Raw genomic sequence first — 21,198 nt, forward strand, 5'->3', positions numbered from 1 at the left:
AGAAAGTATACCAACTCTCAAACTTTTTAAAATGTTGGCATAAGTTAGATCTGCAGATTGGCACATTCATTCTGTTAATTCTCTGTATTGGAAATGTTGCCAATGGTTGACATTTCCAATGCTGCCAACAGTTTTACGGCAGAGTTTGTGCCCTAATGTTTTAAAAATAGGTTCACCTTTTACTGGTGTTAATTGAAGCAGATCTCCAAAAACAATAATGTGTTTTCCAGCAAAGAGCTCTTCATAGTCTGTTTTGAGTACTTCTTGTAATCTGAGGTGAATCAAAGCTAACATCAGGTTGGAGACCATGCTCACTTCATCTATTAGTAGCATTTTTATTTGTTTCAATACTCTGCGTAATTCCATTGCAGCTTCTGCAGAAAGTTTGTAATAGTCTAATTTGTTCTGGTGTTCTACTGGTAATAGTAGTAATCGGTGTAATGTAACACCACCTATGTTGTATTCAGCTAAACCTGTGGGGGCAGTGACAACAGCTGACAGTTTGTTGTTTGTCAATTGTTGAAGGAACTTCCTAATGATTTTGATTAGGAATGTTTTGCCAGAACCAGCTTCACCACTGACGTACAGTAGTATAGGTTTATAATTATGGCAGGAACATTCTTTATTTTCATGTTTTACACCATGTGCAATTTGTTTTGTTACTTCTTGAAAAATGCTACTTTGCTCATTGTTTAGTTTTGATTGTAGTATAGTTAAGTCTTCCTTATCTTCATACTGACACATGGTGTTTTCTACTTCTATCATAGCTAATTCTGCCTCATTTGTTATTAGTGGTTCTCCCAGTGGTTCTTGGCTTCCTGTTACAGAAGGTTGACTATTGTCAGGAGTATCCTTATCTAGTTGGGCTTGGAGTTCTTCTTCATGTTGCTGTTCATTGTGCAACATTGTTTTGTACTGTGTAAAGTTTACATCAGTTATAGTGCTTTCATTTGCTTTGAAAGCATCCTCATATGAGTCATAGTTATCTAGTAATTGTTCTTCTTTTCTCCATGGTTTGAAGAGTTGTAGCAGGGACATGTAATATACTTCTTTATGTTGAGGAGTCTTCAATGACAATTTGATATGATTAATTAAATTTGGTTTAGTGAGTTTAACTAAGCTGCCTTCACAGTCTGTCACTCTATATTTACCTTTTTTTTTCATTGGGTTTCATATTATTTTTGTATGTGTAGTTTTGGGCTATTTGGTATAGACACATGTTTTCCAAAGTATTACTTCTGTTTGGGTAGTATGTGTCCAATAAATTGTTTTTTTAAAATGTCTTGGCTGTTGGGATCATGTTTGGCTATTGTTTCTATATCTTCATATGATTTTAGAACTCTTTTTCTAGATTTAGCTGGACCAAGACTTAGCCATAATATATTTTCAGATTTACCATACAATGAAGTACCAGTTAAACGATCAGCTGCTTCATAAGATCCACATTCTCTATGGGTGAGCATTTTTATGCCCTAGCTGTATAATTTCTGAGATACTGTTTTATCTGATGACAGGTCATTCCAGAGGTCTTGGAGCTCTGTCTTTTCTGCTTTAGTTAAGTATGCTGTGACATATCGTGCAACTGCAGTAGAATTGTCTGCAATGTACTGCACATCTATGTTTGCATTCCATAAGTGGGCAATGATTGCATTATAATCATTGATATATTTTTCTTCTTCTTTTCTTTTTATGTAATATGTATTTTTAGGTGACTTTCCTTTAACAGTATATTTTTAGGTGACTTTCCTTTAACAGTATGTCTAACTGAAGACATGAGGTTGTTTACTTGACCTGTATTTGTAACTGGTCTAGGGAAACCAAATCGGCATTTGGTGTAGTATTTGCCTTTGTTTTTGTATTTGCGACGACAATATTTTCCACATTTGTGTCTTTGAAATTGTAAAATGTGTGCATGAAGATCACTATTTGTGGCTTCGGATGGAATTTCACAAGTGACATATTTTTCAATAAACTGTAAAACAGTGGCATCACTGTCTTGACCAAATTTAGGAGCATCTTTAATCCATAAAAGCATGTGGATATGTGGTGCTCCTCTGGCTTGGTATTCTTTTCTCCAAAAGAAGTGTTGCACTTCTCCAAGGGGAGGAACAGTTTTATTACAAATAAAATGTAGCATAGCATATAGTCAATATTCAGCGATTTGCTATTGTCTCTGCTGTCATCAGCAAAAGTTTATTTGGAGCCACGCGTTGTTCCTTTGTTGTAGATAGGCTGTTGGTTTATGATAAAAGCAGTAAATGGTCGCTCTGATAATTGGAAGGTTGCTCCAACAACGAGCCATTAGACCACCCTATTGGTTGGTATGTTGTTTGTAGCCGCTAGTACTGCGTAAGGGCATATTGGTCCTTGGCGATTGTCCCATAAAATGGTGAGGGTCATGAAGTTGCATATTTGGACTTGCACCTGGCAGTTGAAGACCCCATCCGCTGGAGTCTGTAAATCGTGACATAGACAAAATGGGGCCACGTACCTGTTTTAAAAAACATAAATTAGTCTCACCAGCCGATCTTCATTAAAAATCATAATTTTATTTATTAGGGCGTGAAACTATTTGCTATCGAAGATAGTGCAACAGAGTATGTTAATAATAAAATAATAATATTTTTCCATTCATATAGCGCTAAGAACCGTGAGGTATGTAAGCGGTGCTTATTATTAACCACGGTGTGTGGTGCTCATTTATCGACCACGGAAGGATGAAAGGCTGAGTTTCGCCTTGCCGGGATTCAAACTTGCATTAGCAAGCTGTGCACGGATGTCAAAGCGAGCGCTGTACTCGCTCTGCCACTTGACAGGCTACAGTGAAGTGGCACAGCGAGTAGAGCGCTTGACCGCCTATAGACAGGTTAAATTATTTCTATTAACCCACCCAGTGTCGTCTGCCTTTTTCAGAGCCCTCTAAACGACAGGGGATAAATTTGGCGGTGATAGTGCGCGGTAGAAAACATTATGCCACTTTCAACGAACAAGTTCAACTTGAGCGGTCTTTAATGCTACGCTATTGTAATTATATTTGGTATAAAGTCATCTAAAGGGTTACTTACAGTACAATTGCAATTTCCATTGTCTACGAGTGGTGAAGTCCCAAAATACGACTCTGTGTGTGCCAACGATCTTTCGTATAGTGATATAATATGTAAAAGTGGTTTCGTTTCAGAAATTTCATCTTTATCTTCTCTTACGTTTTAGCAACACTCTTTCAAGAGAAGTCTTTCATCACAATCTCTGTCTGTCAAGGTGAAAACACAATGCAACCTTATAGTCCGCTTCGTGAGCCTCTCCGGGGCCCGAGAAAAAAATGGAAGCAGCTGACCTTCACTGTGAACGAGCATAAATTCTTACTTTGCAACATTCTGTGTAAAGCCATCTGTAGAAGTTGTGGAAGCAGCTGACCTTCACTGTGAACGAGCATAAATTCTTACTTTGCAACATTCTGTGTAAAGCCATCTGTAGAAGTTGGTTTTTGCACGCCAGGTTTGTATATTGTTTGCGTGATATTAAAAAAACTTTGTTAAAGGGACGTTATGGTTAAGTTGCACTATTAAAAACCTATGAAATTCAGTGAAAAAACTTTGTTAAAGGGACGTTATGGCTCAAAGTAAAACCGAAAAACTCCTGAAATTCGCCAGTTATGGTAACATAAGCAACCATAACTCGCGCCACCGTGCACTGCTAACACTAACACCCAGGATATCAAAGATGACATCACAAATGTCATTGATGACATAACTGATGACATCACATGGCTGGCTCTCCCTTTTTATCCTTTACTGACATATCGAAGCCACATAGTTTTCTTCAGTAACAGTCAGGAAGTAAAAATGGAAAAGGTACTATATTTGTAGACTTAGGGTCCTGTCACATCATATCAAACATGTACATAGCGGAAGATACAGGCTTGAAAGAGAGCAATCCTTTCTGTGCATGAAGATAATCATTAAGGTTATCAACACTTTCTCATAGTTTTATTTTTATTACTCTACCTTCCCTCTATATGCTCATATTTGTATACATTATACTCACTCTCCATAGAGTGAATGGGAAAAAAATTTTGCTCGCGCATACAGCCCAAACCGCTGGACGGATTTCCACCAAATTTGGACCAGGAGCAGCGGCTTGGTCCCGAAAGCGTGCATTTGCAAATTGGTGAAAATCCGTCCAGTAGTTTTTTTTAAAATGACCAAAAAGTAGGTAAAAAAAAAATAGTGATATCTGTGTTCGGTTTGCGGATACACTTCCCTGTTCGCTCTGCGGAAAGTGTCCTGATTGGCCAATCGTCTTGCGTGATGTTCGCGGACATGCAAAGTGTTCGCTGATTGGATGGCGTGGAGCGTGAAGCGCGTCAGATTTTTCGGTAGCGCCCGCCATATTGGATTCGCGGACGTCCCCGGACAGCGCGGTGAAACTTTGTTCAAAATGTGTATTTTGTAGAGTGTGTTGGTGTGTAGGAGTGTTTGGGGAGGGTGGGAGTGTATGAGATAGGATGAAAGTTGTGTTTTTTATGTGTTAGACGTTCTTTTTGTGTTCAATTTGTTTGCGGCCATCACGGGTGTTCTGAAATGTTCTAAATAAACTGACTAGGGGGTGTTCTAAGGAGTCAATATATGTCTGTTTTGTTCGTAAGCAAAGTGAAACTGTTCTAAGAACACTCGCGGTGTCCGGGGAGTGTTCGTAGGTGGTGTCCTGAGGACGCTGTCCGTATTGTTCTCTGTCAAGTTGAATGTGTTCTAAGAACACGCGCGGTGTCCTGAAATGTTCGCAAATAAACAAAATGGGGGTGTTCTGAAGACGTTTTTGAGAACACTCCCGGTGTCCTGAAATGTTTGTAGGCGTTGTCCTGAGGACGCTGTCCGTATTGTTCTCTGTCAAGTTGAATGTGTTCTAAGAACACTCGCGGTGTCCTGAAATGTTCGCAAATAAACAAAATGGGGGTGTTCTGAAGACGCTTCTAAGAACACTCGCGGTGTCCGGGGAGTGTTCGTAGGGGGTGTCCTCAGGACGCTGTCCGTATTGTTCTCTGTCAAGTTGAATGTGTCCTAAGAAATGTTCGCAAATAAACAAAATAGGGGTGTTCTGAAGACGCTTCTAAGAACACTCGCGGTGTCCGGGGAGTGTTCGTAGGGGGTGTCCTGAGGACGCTGTCCGTATTGTTCTCTGTCAAGTTGAATGTGTTCTATGAACACTTGCGGTGTCCTGAAATGTTCGCAAATAAACAAAATGGGGGTGTTCTGAAGACGCTTCTAAGAACACTCGCGGTGTCCGGGGAGTGTTCGTAGGGGGTGTCCTGAGGACGCTGTCCGTATTGTTCTCTGTCAAGTTGAATGTGTCCTAAGAAATGTTTGCAAATAAACAAAATAGGGGTGTTCTGAAGACGCTTCTAAGAACACTCACGGTGTCCGGGGAGTGTTTGTAGGGGGTGTCCTGAGGACGCTGTCCGTATTGTTCTCTGTCAAGTTGAATGTGTCCTAAGAACACTTGCGGTGTACTGAAATGTTCGCAAATAAACAAAATGGGGGTGTTCTGAAGACGCTTCTAAGAACACTCGCTGTGTCCGGGGAGTGTTCGTAGGGGGTGTCCTGAGGACGCTGTCCGTATTGCTTCTAAGAACACTCGCTGTGTCCGGGGAGTGTTCGTAGGGGGTGTCCTGAGGACGCTGTCCGTATTGTTCTCTGTCAAGTTAAATGTGTCCTAAGAACACTCGCGGTGTCCTGAAATGTTCACAAATAAACAAAATGGGGGTGTTCTGAAGACGCTTCTAAGAACACTCGCGGTGTCCGGGGAGTGTTCGTAGGGGGTGTCCTGAGGACGCTGTCCGTATTGTTCTTTGTCAAATTGAATGTGTCCTAAGAACACTCGCGGTGTCCTGAAATGTTCGCAAATAAACAAGATGGTGGTGTCTGAAGACGCTTCTAAGAACACTCCCAGTGTCCGTGGAGTGTTCGTAGGGGGTGTCCTGAGGACGCTGTCCATATTGTTCTTTGTCAAGTTGAATGTGTCCTAAGAACACTCGCGGTGTCCTGAAATGTTCACAAATAAACAAAATGGGGGTGTTCTGAAGACGCTTCTAAGAACACTTGCGGTGTCCGGTGAGTGTTCGTAGGGGGTGTCCTGAGGACGCTGTCCGTATTGTTCTTTGTCAAGTTGAATGTGTCCTAAGAACACTCGCGGTGTCCTGAAATGTTCGCAAATAAACAAGATGGTGGTGGTCTGAAGACGCTTCTAAGAACACTCCCGATGTCCTGGAATGTTCGTAGGGGGTGTCCTTAGGACGCTGTCCAGATTGTTCGTTGTTAAGTTGAAAGTGTTGTAAGAACTATCGCGTTGTCCTGAAATGTTCGTAGGGGGTATCCTGAAAACGGTGTCCGTATTGTTCGCTGGCAAGTTCAAAGTGTTCTAAGAACACTCACATTGTTCGCGGACATTAAAAGTTTCCCATAGATCATAGTTGAAATGTTTGACTCTATGGATGTGATGTGCTGCGGTGGTTGTTGCCAGGGCATAGAGTCTTGGGTGCATGGCCATTTGGCCATGCACCCAAGATTTTATGCCCTGGCAACAACTACCGCAGCATATCACATTCATATTTGCTTATAACTTTGGGTGAAAAACAAATGTATAAGGAACAAAGGTATTAGATACTATGGATGTGATATGCTGCTATGGTTGTCCTTATTATTGTATACTTACTGTTTGGTCTAGTAATGGGAGTCCATGTTTTTCTTCTTCATTTCTGTGATAAAAGAAAATAGCATGTTAGTATTAGTATTTTGTAATGACTTATTACATTGTATAAGCAATATACTTTTATTTTTTTTCGACCCTCATATTTAGTAGAGTACTAATCAGAGTACTGTGCAATTTGCTCAGTTTCTGTATTTGTTGCTAAAATCATTGGGTCTGCGGGAGAAAACAAAATCCATGTTGGATTAAAAAAAACCTTTTTTCTGTTATGCTACAGTTTATTTGTTTGTTTGTTTTCAGTGTTCACTTGTTGTTTCTGGCTAATGCTTTATACTTTGCTTTGTTGTATTTTTTTTGGAGCAGTAACAGATTCTTCATTTGTTTTGATATTATAACATTTTGGAGCAGGTAGATACCAATTGGCATATTCTAGCTGTCTATTTTTTTAATATATTTTAGTGGTTTTGATTTACCTATTTGGATATTGTTAAATTTTGGGACAGTTAGATACCAATTGGCGTATTCTAACTGTGTATTTTTTGCCCTAATTTACTGGTATTCATTTATCTGATTAGTTGTTGTAGAATCTTTGAGCTGTTAGATAGCTTTTGGAGTATTGTAACAGTTTATATTATTTTAACACAAATTTATAATTTTGGGACAGTTAGATACCAATTGGCGTATTCTAACTGTGTATTTTTTGGTCTAATTTAGTGGTATTCATTTATCTGATTAGTTGTTGTAGAATCTTTGAGCCGTTCGATAGCTTTTGGAGTATTCTAACAGTTTATATTTTTGTAACACACATTGGGCCTCATTACGACCCAGGCGGTAAGTTACCGCCTGGGCCGTGACTTTACCACCATGACGTAAACTACGTTTACGCCATGGTGGTTGGCGGATTTACCGCCCCATTCCGACCTAGGCGGGGCGGTAAGTCCCCAATCCCCATTTACCCTTCCCCATTCCCATTTTTGCCCCATAGGGCATAATGGGAGTGGGGAAGGCGTTAATTACGCCACCGTAAATTACGGTGGCGTAATTAACTCCATGGTCCCTTAGCGCCATGGATTTTAACACCTGCTAAAAGCAGGTGTTAAAAGCACCATGGCGCTAGGGGACCTCGTAATCAGGCGGTAAGGGTCGGCGCTGTTAACGCTGCCGTAAACCCCTTACCGCCTGAGTTGTAATGAGGCCCATTTACTTAAAGGTTTAAATACAGTTTATTTATGAAATTTTGGTTTTAAGGACATCAAATAAGCGTTTGTAAGATTTGCTGGTAATCTCTGCTTTAGAGTAATGGTACTATCATTACATTCAAACCATCCACATTTCTTTTTTATGTATGCAGTGTAGTGCCCTGAATTGGTTGTGGCTCCTGCGTGGTAGATTATACCTCTTGTTGTGAAGGTTTTCTTACCAAGTGATATTTGACCATGTGTGAATCCAGTCAGCTTGCAGTTGTTTTTGGTACCATCTGCATTGTAACATAGAAGCATTAGTATTACGTATTTACTATGTGTTTGTATTACTAACGTGGAGCGATTATCTGAATTGCAGGTAGAGCATAATCTACCATGGTTTGCATTTTGTACAAGTTGCTGAAATGGAATGGATTCACAATTTGGTATTGATATATACATGAAGCGTTCATTGGGGATTTCTTCTTGTGTCACATTGTTGCAGAGAGTGCGTGTATGTTTCCACATGTATGAAATCTGAAAGATTTCATTTATAGGTATGTTTTTGTTTTCCAATACTTGTAGTAAGTACATTAGAAATTCTTGTGGATCTTCCTGTGAGTTTATAGTGAATTTCACCATTCCAGCACAGTAGTCCAATTGTCGTCTTATTCCAAAAACACTATATGTGTTGTCAGGAGTGTTTGCTGCATTTCTGTGAAGTACTAACATTTGCAAACACAATGGGTCTGTACTGTGTGAGTAAATGTTGTCAACAATTGGTGGTAATTGAAATAGAATATTCATTGCTACATTTGCATAGCAACTTACACCAACTATATTTGAGAATTTAAATGGTCCAGGTTGTTTTGTATCTAACTGCTTTTTTTGGAGTTTGTCTTCCTTCTTTAAAGAAGTACCTGGTTTACTTTCTCCAATTGATCCTTTTTTGTTTGTGGTACTTGATGAAGTATTAGTTTCTTTTACTCTCTTTGGAGGATTTGCAGTGACGTCCTGTTGCATTTCTGTTTGATTTAGTTTTCTTTTACAACGTTTTAGTTTTTGTGGAACAGAATATGTGCTTAGATGGGGAGTGTATAGTGAGCGAAGTCTATTATATTCTAAAATGCAAGGAATATCAGCGTTTACTTTACTTGCATCAAAGTTGATTAGAAATAGACCGTCAAGTGTACGTAAGCGTGATAGTGCTACGTAGCTCATGCCTTCTTTAAAGACTGTGTTACCAATATCTATCATTGCTTTGTCTAGGGTAAGACCTTGTCATTTATGAATTGTGACTGCGTATGCAAGAGTTAGAGAAAATTGTTCTCTGCGTACATACATATCTTTGAAAAGAAGGAATCTAGCTGTTGAGCGTCCTATCCGTTTTACTTCTGAAAGTTTGTCAAAGAGTATATTGTCAAACTGAATTTTGTTGTCATCTGGGTATGTTTGAAAGCCAACAACTGTACCCAGTGCTCCATTAACTAGTCCTTGGTCCACGTCAAGGTTACGTTTAAGCATTACTCTGCAATTTAAGGATAATTTTAACATCTTTTCTAAGCCTGCTGTGTTTGAGATTGATTTTTCTAAATTATTTAGTCTTGTTGTGGCTTGGTCACGTTTAAGCATTACTCTGCAATTTAAGGATAATTTTAACATCTTTTCTAAGCCTGCTGTGTTTGAGATTGATTTTTCTAAATTATTTAGTCTTGTTGTGGCTTGGTCACACATGGGTAGTGTCATACCATGTACATCTAGTTTGTCTGTGGCGCTAATTTCCATTATTGGTTGCATTTATTTACTTAGCATGATTTCATTGAATTTGAAACAGCTTGCAAGAGTTGGCATTAAAGCCATACAATTGACATTTTTGTGGGCTACTTGTTCCATAACATCTGTAGCACATGCATTATCGCCATAAAGTGCATTCATGTGCCGGGTTTTCAATGTTGCTTCTGCTTCTTTAGAAAGTATATCAAACTTTTTAAAATGTTGGCATAAGTTAGATCTGCAGATTGGCGCATGTTTTCTGTTAATTCTCTGTATTGGAAATGTTGCCAATGGTTGACATTTCCAATGCTGCCAACAGTTTTACGGCAGAGTTTGTGCCCTAATGTTTTAAAAATAGGTTCACCTTTTACTGGTGTTAATTGAGGCAGATCTCCAAAAACAATAATGTGTTTTCCAGCAAAGAGCTTTTCATAGTCTGTTTTGAGTACTTCTTGTAATCTGAGGTGAATCAAAGCTAACATCAGGTTGAAGACCATGCTCACTTCATCTATTAGTAGCATTTTCATTTGTTTCAATACTCTGCGTAATTCCATTGCAGCTTCTGCAGAAAGTTTGTAATAGTCTAATTTGTTCTGGTGTTCTACTGGTAATAGTAGTAATCGGTGTAATGTAACACCACCTATGTTGTAGGCAGCTAAACCTGTGGGGGCAGTGACAACAGCTGACAGTTTGTTGTTTGTCAATTGTTGAAGGAACTTACTAATGATTTTGATTAGGAATGTTTTGCCAGAACCAGCTTCACCACTGACGTACAGTAGTAGAGGTTTATAATTATGGCAGGAACATTCTTTATTTTCATGTTTTACACCATGTGCAATTTGTTTTGTTACTTCTTGAAAAATGCTACTTTGCTCATTGTTTAGTTTTGATTGTAGTATAGTTAAGTCTTCCTTATCTTCATACTGACACATGGTGTTTTCTACTTCTATCATAGCTAATTCTGCCTCATTTGTTATTAGTGGTTCTCCCAGTGGTTCTTGGCTTCCTGTTACAGAAGGTTGACTATTGTCAGGAGTATCCTTATCTAGTTGGGCTTGGAGTTCTTCTTCATGTTGCTGTTCATTGTGCAACATTGTTTTGTACTGTGTAAAGTTTACATCAGTTATAGTGCTTTCATTTGCTTTGAAAGCATCCTCATATGAGTCATAGTTATCTAGTAATTGTTCTTCTTTTCTCCATGGTTTGAAGAGTTGTTACAGGGACATGTAATATACTTCTTTATGTTGAGGAGTCTTCAATGACAATTTGATATGATTAATTAAATTTGGTTTAGTGAGTTTAACTAAGCTGCCTTCGTAGTCTGTCACTCTATATTTACCTTTTTTTTCATCGGGTTTCATATTATTTTTGTATGTGTAGTTTTGGGCTATTTGGTATAGACACATGTTTTCCAAAGTATTACTTCTGTTTGGGTAGTATGTGTCCAATAAATTGTTTTTTTAAAATGTCTTGGCTGTTGGGATCATGTTTGGCTATTGTTTCTATATCTTCATATGATTTTAGAACTCTTTTTCTAGATTTAGCTGGACCAAGACTTAGCCATACTATATTTTCAGATTTACCATACAATGAAGTACCAGTTAAACGATCAGCTGCTTCATAAGATCCACATTCTCTATGGGTGAGCATTTTTATGCCCAAGCTGTATAATTTCTGAGATACTGTTTTATCTGATGACAGGTCATTCCGGAGGTCTTGGAGCTCTGTCTTTTCTGCTTTAGTTAAGTATGCTGTGACATATCATGCAACTGCAGTAGAATTGTCTGCAATGTACTGCACATCTATGTTTGCATTCCAAAAGTGGGCAATGATTGCATTATAATCATTGATATATTTTTCTTCTTCTTTTCTTTTTATGTAATATGTATTTTTAGGTGACTTTCCTTTAACAGTATGTCTAACTGAAGACATGAGGTTGTTTACTTGACCTGTATTTGTAACTGGTCTAGGGAAACCAAATCGGCATTTGGTGTAGTATTTGCCTTTGTTTTTGTATTTGCGACGACAATATTTTCCACATTTGTGTCTTTGAAATTGTAAAATGTGTGCATGAAGATCACTATTTGTGGCTTCTGATGGAATTTCACAAGTGACATATTTTTCAATAAACTGTAAAACAGTGACATCACTGTCTTGACCAAATTTAGGAGCATCTTTAATCCATAAAAGCATGTGGATATGTGGTGCTCCTCTGGCTTGGTATTCTTTTCTCCAAAAGAAGTGTTGCACTTCTCCAAGGGGAGGAACAGTTTTATTACAAATAAAATGTAGCATAGCATGTAGTCAATATTCAGCGATTTGCTATTGTCTCTGCTGTCATCAGCAAAAGTTTATTTGGAACCACGCGTTGTTCCTTTGCGGTAGATAGGCTGTTGGTTTATGATAAAAGCACTAAATGGTCGCTCTGATAATCGGAAGGTTGCTCCAACAACGAGCCATTAGACCACCCTATTGGTTGGTATGTTGTTTGTAGCAGCTAGTACTGCGTAAGGGCATATTGGTCCTTGGTGATTGTCCCATAAAATGGTGAGGGTCATGAAGTTGCATATTTGGACTTGCACCTGGCAGTTGAAAACCCCATCCGCTGGAGTCTGTAAATCGTGACATAGACAAAATGGGGCCACGTACCTGTTTTAAAAAACATAAATTAGTCTCACCAGCCGATCTTCATTAAAAATCATAATTTTATTTATTAGGGCGTGAAACTATTTGCTATCGAAGATAGTGCAACAGAGTATGTTAATAATAAAATAATAATATTTTTCCATTCATATAGCGCTAAGAACCGTGAGGTATGTAAGCGGTGCTTATTATTAACCACGGTGTGTGGTGCTCATTTATCGACCACGGAAGGAAAAAGGCTGAGTTTCGCCTTGCCGGGATTCAAACTTGCGTTAGCAAGCTGTGCACGGATGTCAAAGCGAGCGCTGTACTCGCTCTGCCACTTGACAGGCTACAGTGAAGTGGCACAGCGAGTAGAGCGCTTGACCGCCTATAGACCGGTTAAATTATTTCTATTAACCCACCCTGTGTCGTCTGCCTTTTTCAGAGCCCTCTAAACGACCGGGGATCAATTTGGCGGTGATAGTGCGCGGTAGAAAACATTATGCCACTTTCAACGAACAAGTCCAACTTGAGCGGTCTTTAATGCTACGCTATTGTAATTATATTTGGTATAAAGTAATCTAACGGGTTACTTACAGTACAATTGCAATTTCCATTGTCTACGAGTGGTGAAGTCCCAAAATACGACTCCGTGTGTGCCAACGATCTTTCGTATAGTGATATAATATGTAAAAGTGGTTTCGTTTCAGAAATTTCATCTTTATCTTCTCTTACGTTTTAGCAACACTCTTTCAAGAGAATTCTTTCATCACAATCTCTGTCTGTCAAGGTCAAAACACAATGCAACCTTATAGTCCGCTTCGTGAGCCTCTCCGGGGCCCGAGAAAAAAATGGAAGCAGCTGACCTTCACTGTGAACGAGCATAAATTCTTACTTTGCAACATTCTGTGTAAAGCCATCTGTAGAAGTTGGTTTTTGCACGCCAGGTTTGTATATTGTTTGCGTGATATTAAAAAAACTTTGTTAAAGGGACGTTATGGTTAAGTTGCGCTATTAAAAACCTATGAAATTCAGTGAAAAAACTTTGTTAAAGGGACGTTATGGCTCAAAGTAAAACCGAAAAACTCCTGAAATTCGCCAGTTATGGTAACATAAGCAACCATAACTCGCGCCACCGTGCACTGCTAACACTAACACCCAGGACATCAAAGATGACATCACAAATGTCATTGATGACATAACTGATGACATCACATGGCTGGCTCTCCCTTTTTATCCTTTACTGACATATCGAAGCCACATAGTTTTCTTCAGTAACAGTCAGGAAGTAAAAATTGAAAAGGTACTATATTTGTAGACTTAGGGTCCTGTCACATCATATCAAACATGTACATAGCGGAAGATACAGGCTTGAAAGAGAGCAATCCTTTCTGTGCATGAAGATAATCATTAAAGTTATCAGCACTTTCTCATAGTTTTATTTTTATTACTCTACCTTCCCTTTATATGCTCATATTTGTATACATTATACTCACTCTCCATAGAGTGAATGGGAAAACATTTTTGCTCGCGCATACAGCCCAACCGCTGGACGGATTTCCACCAAATTTGGACCAGGAGCAGCGGCTTGGTCCCGAAAGCGTGCTTTTGCAAATTGGTGAAAATCCGTCCAGTAGTTTTTTTTAAAATGACCAAAAAGTAGGTCAAAAAAAATTAGTGATATCTGTGTTCGGTTTGCGGATACACTTCCCTGTTCGCTCTGCGGAAAGTGTCCTGATTGGCCAATCGTCTTGCGTGATGTTCGCGGACATGCAAAGTGTTCGCTGATTGGACGGCGTGGAGCGTGAAGCGCGTCAGATTTTTCGGTAGCGCCCGCCATATTGGATTCGCGGACGTCCCCGGACAGCGCGGTGAAACTTTGTTCAAAATGTGTATTTTGTAGAGTGTGTTGGTGTGTAGGAGTGTTTGGGGAGGGTGGGAGTGTATGAGATAGAATGAAAGTTGTGTGTTTTATGTGTTAGACGTTCTTTTTGTGTTCGATTTGTTTGCGGCCATCACGGTTGTTCTGAAATGTTCTAAATAAACTGACTAGGGGGTGTTCTAAGGAGTCAATATGTGTCTGTTTTGTTCGCAAGCAAAGTGAAACTGTTCTAAGAACACTCGCGGTGTCGGGGGAGTGTTCGTAGGTGGTGTCCTGAGGACGCTGTCCCTATTGTTCTCTGTCAAGTTGAATGTGTTCTAAGAACACGCGCGGTGTCCTGAAATGTTCGCAAATAAACAAAATGGGGGTGTTCTGAAGACGTTTTTGAGAACACTCCCGGTGTCCTGAAATGTTTGTAGGGGTTGTTCTGAGGACGCTGTCCGTATTGTTCTCTGTCAAGTTGAATGTGTTCTAAGAACACTTGCGGTGTCCTGAAATGTTCGCAAATAAACAAACTGGGGGTGTTCTGAAGACGCTTTTAAGAACACTCACGGTGTCCGGGGAGTGTTCGTAGGGGGTGTCCTCAGGACGCTGTCCGTATTGTTCTCTGTCAAGTTGAATGTGTCCTAAGAAATGTTCGCAAATAAACAAAATGGGGGTGTTCTGAAGACGCTTCTAAGAACACTCGCGGTGTCCGGGGAGTGTTCGTAGGGGGTGTCCTGAGGACGCTGTCCGTATTGTTCTCTGTCAAGTTGAATGTGTTCTAAGAACACTTGCGGTGTCCTGAAATGTTCGCAAATAAACAAAATGGGGGTGTTCTAAAGACGCTTCTAAGAACACTCGCGGTGTCCGGGGAGTGTTCGTAGGGGGTGTCCTGAGGACGCTGTCCGTATTGTTCTCTGTCAAGTTGAATGTGTCCTAAGAAATGTTTGCAAATAAACAAAATGGGGGTGTTCTGAAGACGCTTCTAAGAACACTCGCGGTGTCCGGGGAGTGTTTGTAGGGGGTGTCCTGAGGACGCTGTCCGTATTGTTCTCTGTCAAGTTGAATGTGTCCTAAGAACACTTGCGGTGTACTGAAATGTTCGCAAATAAACAAAATGGGGGTGTTCTGAAGACGCTTCTAAGAACACTCGCTGTGTCCGGGGAGTGTTCGTAGGGGGTGTCCTGAGGACGCTGTCCGTATTGCTTCTAGGAACACTCGCTGTGTCCGGGGAGTGTTCGTAAGGGGTGTCCTGAGGACGCTGTCCGTATTGTTCTCTGTCAAGTTAAATGTGTCCTAAGAACACTCGCGGTGTCCTGAAATGTTCACAAATAAACAAAATGGGGGTGTTCTGAAGACGCTTCTAAGAACACTTGCGGTGTCCGGGGAGTGTTCGTAGGGGGTGTCCTGAGGACGCTGTCCGTATTGTTCTTTGTCAAGTTGAATGTGTCCTAAGAACACTCGCGGTGTCCTGAAATGTTCGCAAATAAACAAGATGGTGGTGGTCTGAAGACGCTTCTAAGAACACTCCCGATGTCCTGGAATGTTCGTAGGGGGTGTCCTTAGGACGCTGTCCATATTGTTCGTTGTTAAGTTGAAAGTGTTGAAAGAACTATCGCGTTGTCCTGAAATGTTCGTGGGGGGTGTCCTGAAAACGGTGTCCGTATTGTTCGCTGGCAAGTTCAAAGTGTTCTAAGAACACTCACATTGTTCGCGGACATTAAAAGTTTCCCATAGATCATAGTTGAAATGTTTGACTCTATGGATGTGATGTGCTGCGGTGGTTGTTGCCAGGGCATAGAGTCTTGGGTGCATGGCCATTTGGCCATGCACCCAAGATTTTATGCCCTGGCAACAACCACCGCAGCATATCACATTCATATTTGCTTATAACTTTGGGTGAAAAACAAATGTATAAGGAACAAAGGTATTAGATACTATGGATGTGATATGCTGCTATGGTTGTCCTTATTATTGTATACTTACTGTTTGGTCTAGTAATGGGAGTCCATGTTTTTCTTCTTCATTTCTGTGATAAAAGAAAATAGCATGTTAGTATTAGTATTTTGTAATGACTTATTACATTGTATAAGCAATATACTTTTATTTTTTTTCGACCCTCATATTTAGTAGAGTACAAATCAGAGTACTGTGCAATTTGCTCAGTTTCTGTATTTGTTGCTAAAATCATTGGGTCTGCGGGAGAAAAAAAAATCCATGTTGGATTAAAAAAAACCTTTTTTCTGTTATGCTACAGTTTATTTGTTTGTTTGTTTTCAGTGTTCACTTGTTGTTTCTGGCTAATGCTTTATACTTTGCTTTGTTGTATTTTTTTTGGAGCAGTAACAGATTCTTCATTTGTTTTGATATTATAAAATTTTGGAGCAGGTAGATACCAATTGGCATATTCTAACTGTCTATTTTTTTAATATATTTTAGTGGTTTTGATTTACCTATTTGGATATTTTAAATTTTGGGACAGTTAGATACCAATTGGCGTATTCTAACTGTGTATTTTTTGGCCTAATTTAGTGGTATTCATTTATCTGATTGGTTGTTGTAGAATCTTTGAGCTGTTAGATAGCTTTTGGAGTATTCTAACAGTTTATATTATTTTAACACAAATTTATAATTTTGGGACAGTTAGATACCAATTGGCGTATTCTAACTGTGTATTTTTTGGTCTAATTTAGTGGTATTCATTTATCTGATTAGTTGTTGTAGAATCTTTGAGCCGTTAGATAGCTTTTGGAGTATTCTAACAGTTTATATTTTTGTAACACACATTTACTTAAAGTTTTAAATACAGTTTATTTATAAAATTTTGGTTTTAAGGACATCAAATAAGCATTTGCAAGATTTGCCGGTAATCTCTGCTTTAGAGTAATGGTACTATCATTACATTCAAACCATCCGCATTTCTTTTTTATGTATGCAGTGCAGTGCCCTGAATTGGTTGTGGCTCCTGCGTGGTAGATTATACCTCTTGTTGTGAAGGTTTTCTTACCAAGTGATATTTGACCATGTGTCAAATATCAAACAGCTTGCAGTTGTTTTTGGTACCATCTGCATTGTAACGTAGAAGCATTAGTATTACGTATTTACTATGTGTTTGTATTACTAACGTGGAGCGATTATCTGAATTGCAAGTAGAGCATAATCTACCATGGTTTGCATTTTGTACAAGTTGCTGAAATGGAATGGATTCACAATTTGGTATTGATATATATATGAAGCGTTCATTGGGGATTTCTTCTTGTGTCACATTGTTGCAGAGAGTGAATGTATGTTTCCACATCTATGAAATCTGAAAGATTTCATTTATAGGTATGTTTTTGTTTTCCAGTACTTGTAGTAAGTACATTAGAAATTCTTGTGGATCTTCCTGTGAGTTTATAGTGAATTTCACCATTCCAGCACAGTAGTCCAATTGTCGTCTTATTCCAAAAACACTATATGTGTTGTCAGGATTGTTTGCTGCATTTCAGTGAAGTACTAACATTTGCAAACACAATGGGTCTGTACTGTGTGAGTAAATGTTGTCAACAATTGGTGGTAATTGAAATAGATTATTCATTGCTACATTTGCATAGCAACTTACACCAACTATATTTGAGAATTTAAATGGTCCAGGTAGTTCTGTATCTAACTGCTTTTTTTGGAGTGTGTCTTCCTTCTTTAAAGAAGTACCTGGTTTACTTTCTCTAATTGATTCTTTTTTGTTTGTGGTACTTGATGAAGTATTAGTTTCTTTTACTCTCTTTGGAGGATTTGCCGTGACGTTCTGTTGCATTTCTGTTTGATTTAGGTTTCTTTTACAACGTTTTAGTTTTTGTGGAACAGAATATGTGCTTAGATGGGGAGTGTATAGTGAGCGAAGTCTATTATATTCTAAAATGCAAGGAATATCAGCGTTTACTTTACTTGCATCAAAGTTGATTAGAAATAGACCGTCAAGTGTACGTAAGCGTGATAGTGCTACGTAGCTCATGCCTTCTTTAAAGACTGTGTTACCAATATCTATCATTGCTTTTTCTAGGGTAAGACCTTGTGATTTATGAATTGTGACTGCGTATGCAAGAGTTAGAGAAAATTGTTCTCTGCGTACATACATATCTTTGAAAAGAAGGAATCTAGCTGTTGAGCGTCCTATCCGTTTTACTTCTGAAAGTTTGTCAAAGAGTATATTGACAAACTGAATTTTGTTGTCACGTGGGTATGTTTGAAAGCCAACAACTGTACCCAGTGCTCCATTAACTAGTCCTTGGTCCAGGTCAAGGTTACGTTTAAGCATTGCTCTGCAATTTAAGGATAATTTTAACATCTTTTCTAAGCCTGCTGTGTTTGAGATTGATTTTTCTAAATTATTTAGTCTTGTTGTGGCTTGGTCACTCATGGGTAGTGTCATACCATGTACATCTAGTTTGTCTGTGGCGCTAATTTCCATTATTGGTTGCATTTATTTACTTAACATGATTTCATTGAATTTGAAACAGCTTGCAATAGTTGGCATTAAGGCCATACAATTGACATTTTTGTGGGCTAATATTTCCATAACATCTGTAGCACATGCATTATCGCCATAAAGTGCATTCATGTGCCGGGTTTTCAATGTTGCTTCTTCTTCTTTAGAAAGTATACCAACTCTCAAACTTTTTAAAATGTTGGCATAAGTTAGATCTGCAGATTAGCGCATGTTTTCTGTTAATTTTCTGTATTGGAAATGTTTCCAAAGGTTGACATTTCCAATGCTGCCAACAGTTTTATGGCAGAGTTTGTGCCCTAATGTTTTAAAAATAGGTTCACCTTTTACTGGTGTTAATTGAAGCAGATCTCCAAAAACAATAATGTGTTTTCCTGCAAAGAGCTCTTCATAGTCTGTTTTGAGTACTTCTTGTAATCTGAGGTGAATCAAAGCTAACATCAGGTTGGAGACCATGCTCACTTCATCTATTAGTAGCATTTTCATTTGTTTCAATACTCTGCGTAATTCCATTGCAGCTTCTGCAGAAAGTTTGTAATAGTCTAATTTGTTCTGGTGTTCTACTGGTAATAGTAGTAATCGGTGTAATGTAACACCACCTATGTTGTATTCAGCTAAACCTGTGGGGGCAGTGACAACAGCTGACAGTTTGTTGTTTGTCAATTGTTGAAGAAACTTACTAATGATTTTGATTAGGAATGTTTTGCCAGAACCAGCTTCACCACTGACGTACAGTAGTATAGGTTTATAATTATGGCAGGAACATTCTTTATTTTCATGTTTTACACCATGTGCAATTTGTTTTGTTACTTCTTGAAAAATGCTACTTTGCTAATTGTTTAGTTTTAATTGTAGTATAGTTAAGTCTTCCTATCTTCATACTGACACATGGTGTTTTCTACTTCTATCATAGCTACTTCTGCCTCATTTGTCATTAGTGGTTCTCCCAGTGGTTCTTGGCTTCCTGTTACAGAAGGTTGACTACTGTCAGGAGTATCCTTATCTAGTTGGGCTTGGAGTTCTTCTTCATGTTGCTGTTCATTGTGCAACATTGTTTTGTACTGTGTAAAGTTTACATCAGTTATAGTGCTTTCATTTGCTTTGAAAGCATCCTCATATGAGTCATAGTTATCTAGTAATTGTTCTTCTTTTCTCCATGGTTTGAAGAGTTGTAGCAGGGACATGTAATATACTTCTTTATGTTGAGGAGTCTTCAATGACAATTTGATATGATTAATTAAATTTGGTTTAGTGAGTTTAACTAAGCTGCCTTCACAGTCTGTCACTCTATATTTACCTTTTTTTTCATATTATTTTTGTATGTGTAGTTTTGGGCTATTTGGTATAGACACATGTTTTCCAAAGTATTACTTCTGTTTGGGTAGTATGTGTCCAATAAATTGTTTTTTAAAATGTCTTGGCTGTTGGGATCATGTTTGGCTATTGTTTCTATATCTTCATATGATTTTAGAACGCTTTTTCTAGATTTAGCTGGACCAAGACTTAGCCATACTATATTTTCAGATTTACCATACAATGAAGTACCAGTTAAACGATCAGCTGCTTCATAAGATCCACATTCTCTGTGGGTGAGCATTTTTATGCCCAAGCTGTATAATTTCTGAGATACTGTTTTATCTGATGACAGGTCATTCCAGAGGTCTTGGAGCTCTGTCTTTTCTGCTTTAGTTAAGTATGCTGTGACATATCGTGCAACTGCAGTAGAATTGTCTGCAATGTACTGCACATCTATGTTTGCATTCCATAAGTGGGCAATGATTGCATTATAATCATTGATATATTTTTCTTCTTCTTTTCTTTTTATGTAATATGTATTTTTAGGTGACTTTCCTTTAACAGTATGTCTAACTGAAGACATGAGGTTGTTTACTTGACCTGTATTTGTAACTGGTCTTGGGAAACCAAATCGGCATTTGGTGTAGTATTTGCCTTTGTTTTTGTATTTGCGACGACAATATTTTCCACATTTGTGTCTTTGAAATTGTAAAATATGTGCACGAAGATCACTATTTGTGGCTTCTGATGGAATTTCACAAGTGACATATTTTTCAATAAACTGTAAAACAGTGGCATCACTGTCTTGACCAAATTTAGGAGCATCTTTAATCCATAAAAGCATGTGGGTATGTGGTGCTCCTCTGGCTTGGTATTCTTTTCTGCAAAAGAAGTGTTGCACTTCTCCAAGGGGAGGAACAGTTTTATTACAAATAAAATGTAGCATAGCAATGAAGCGATGGTGAAAATATCTTGAAACATTAACAGGATCCAAAGAACAAAGTTCTCCAGGTGTTAGAATATCTTTGTTTGTTTTGTTTTTATTTGATATGCGTAGGAAATCATGTAAATCTTCCCATGCATATTCTGCACAACTTAATGTAACAAACCAAGTGGGTGGGCCAAGGTTTCTGATCATATAACGTACATCTCCATGACGTCGAAACCAGTACTCTTTAGTACCACGCATATTTGCTAATAGATTTGTAATATTTGATTGTAAAACCTCATCCTTTTGTTGCACTTTCTCTAATAATTGTGTAGCTGTCATATTT

Source organism: Ambystoma mexicanum, chromosome 6p, assembly GCF_040938575.1.
Source record: "Ambystoma mexicanum isolate Mex_15411 chromosome 6p, UKY_AmexF1_1, whole genome shotgun sequence".
In the NCBI taxonomy this organism is placed as follows: domain Eukaryota; kingdom Metazoa; phylum Chordata; class Amphibia; order Caudata; family Ambystomatidae; genus Ambystoma; species Ambystoma mexicanum.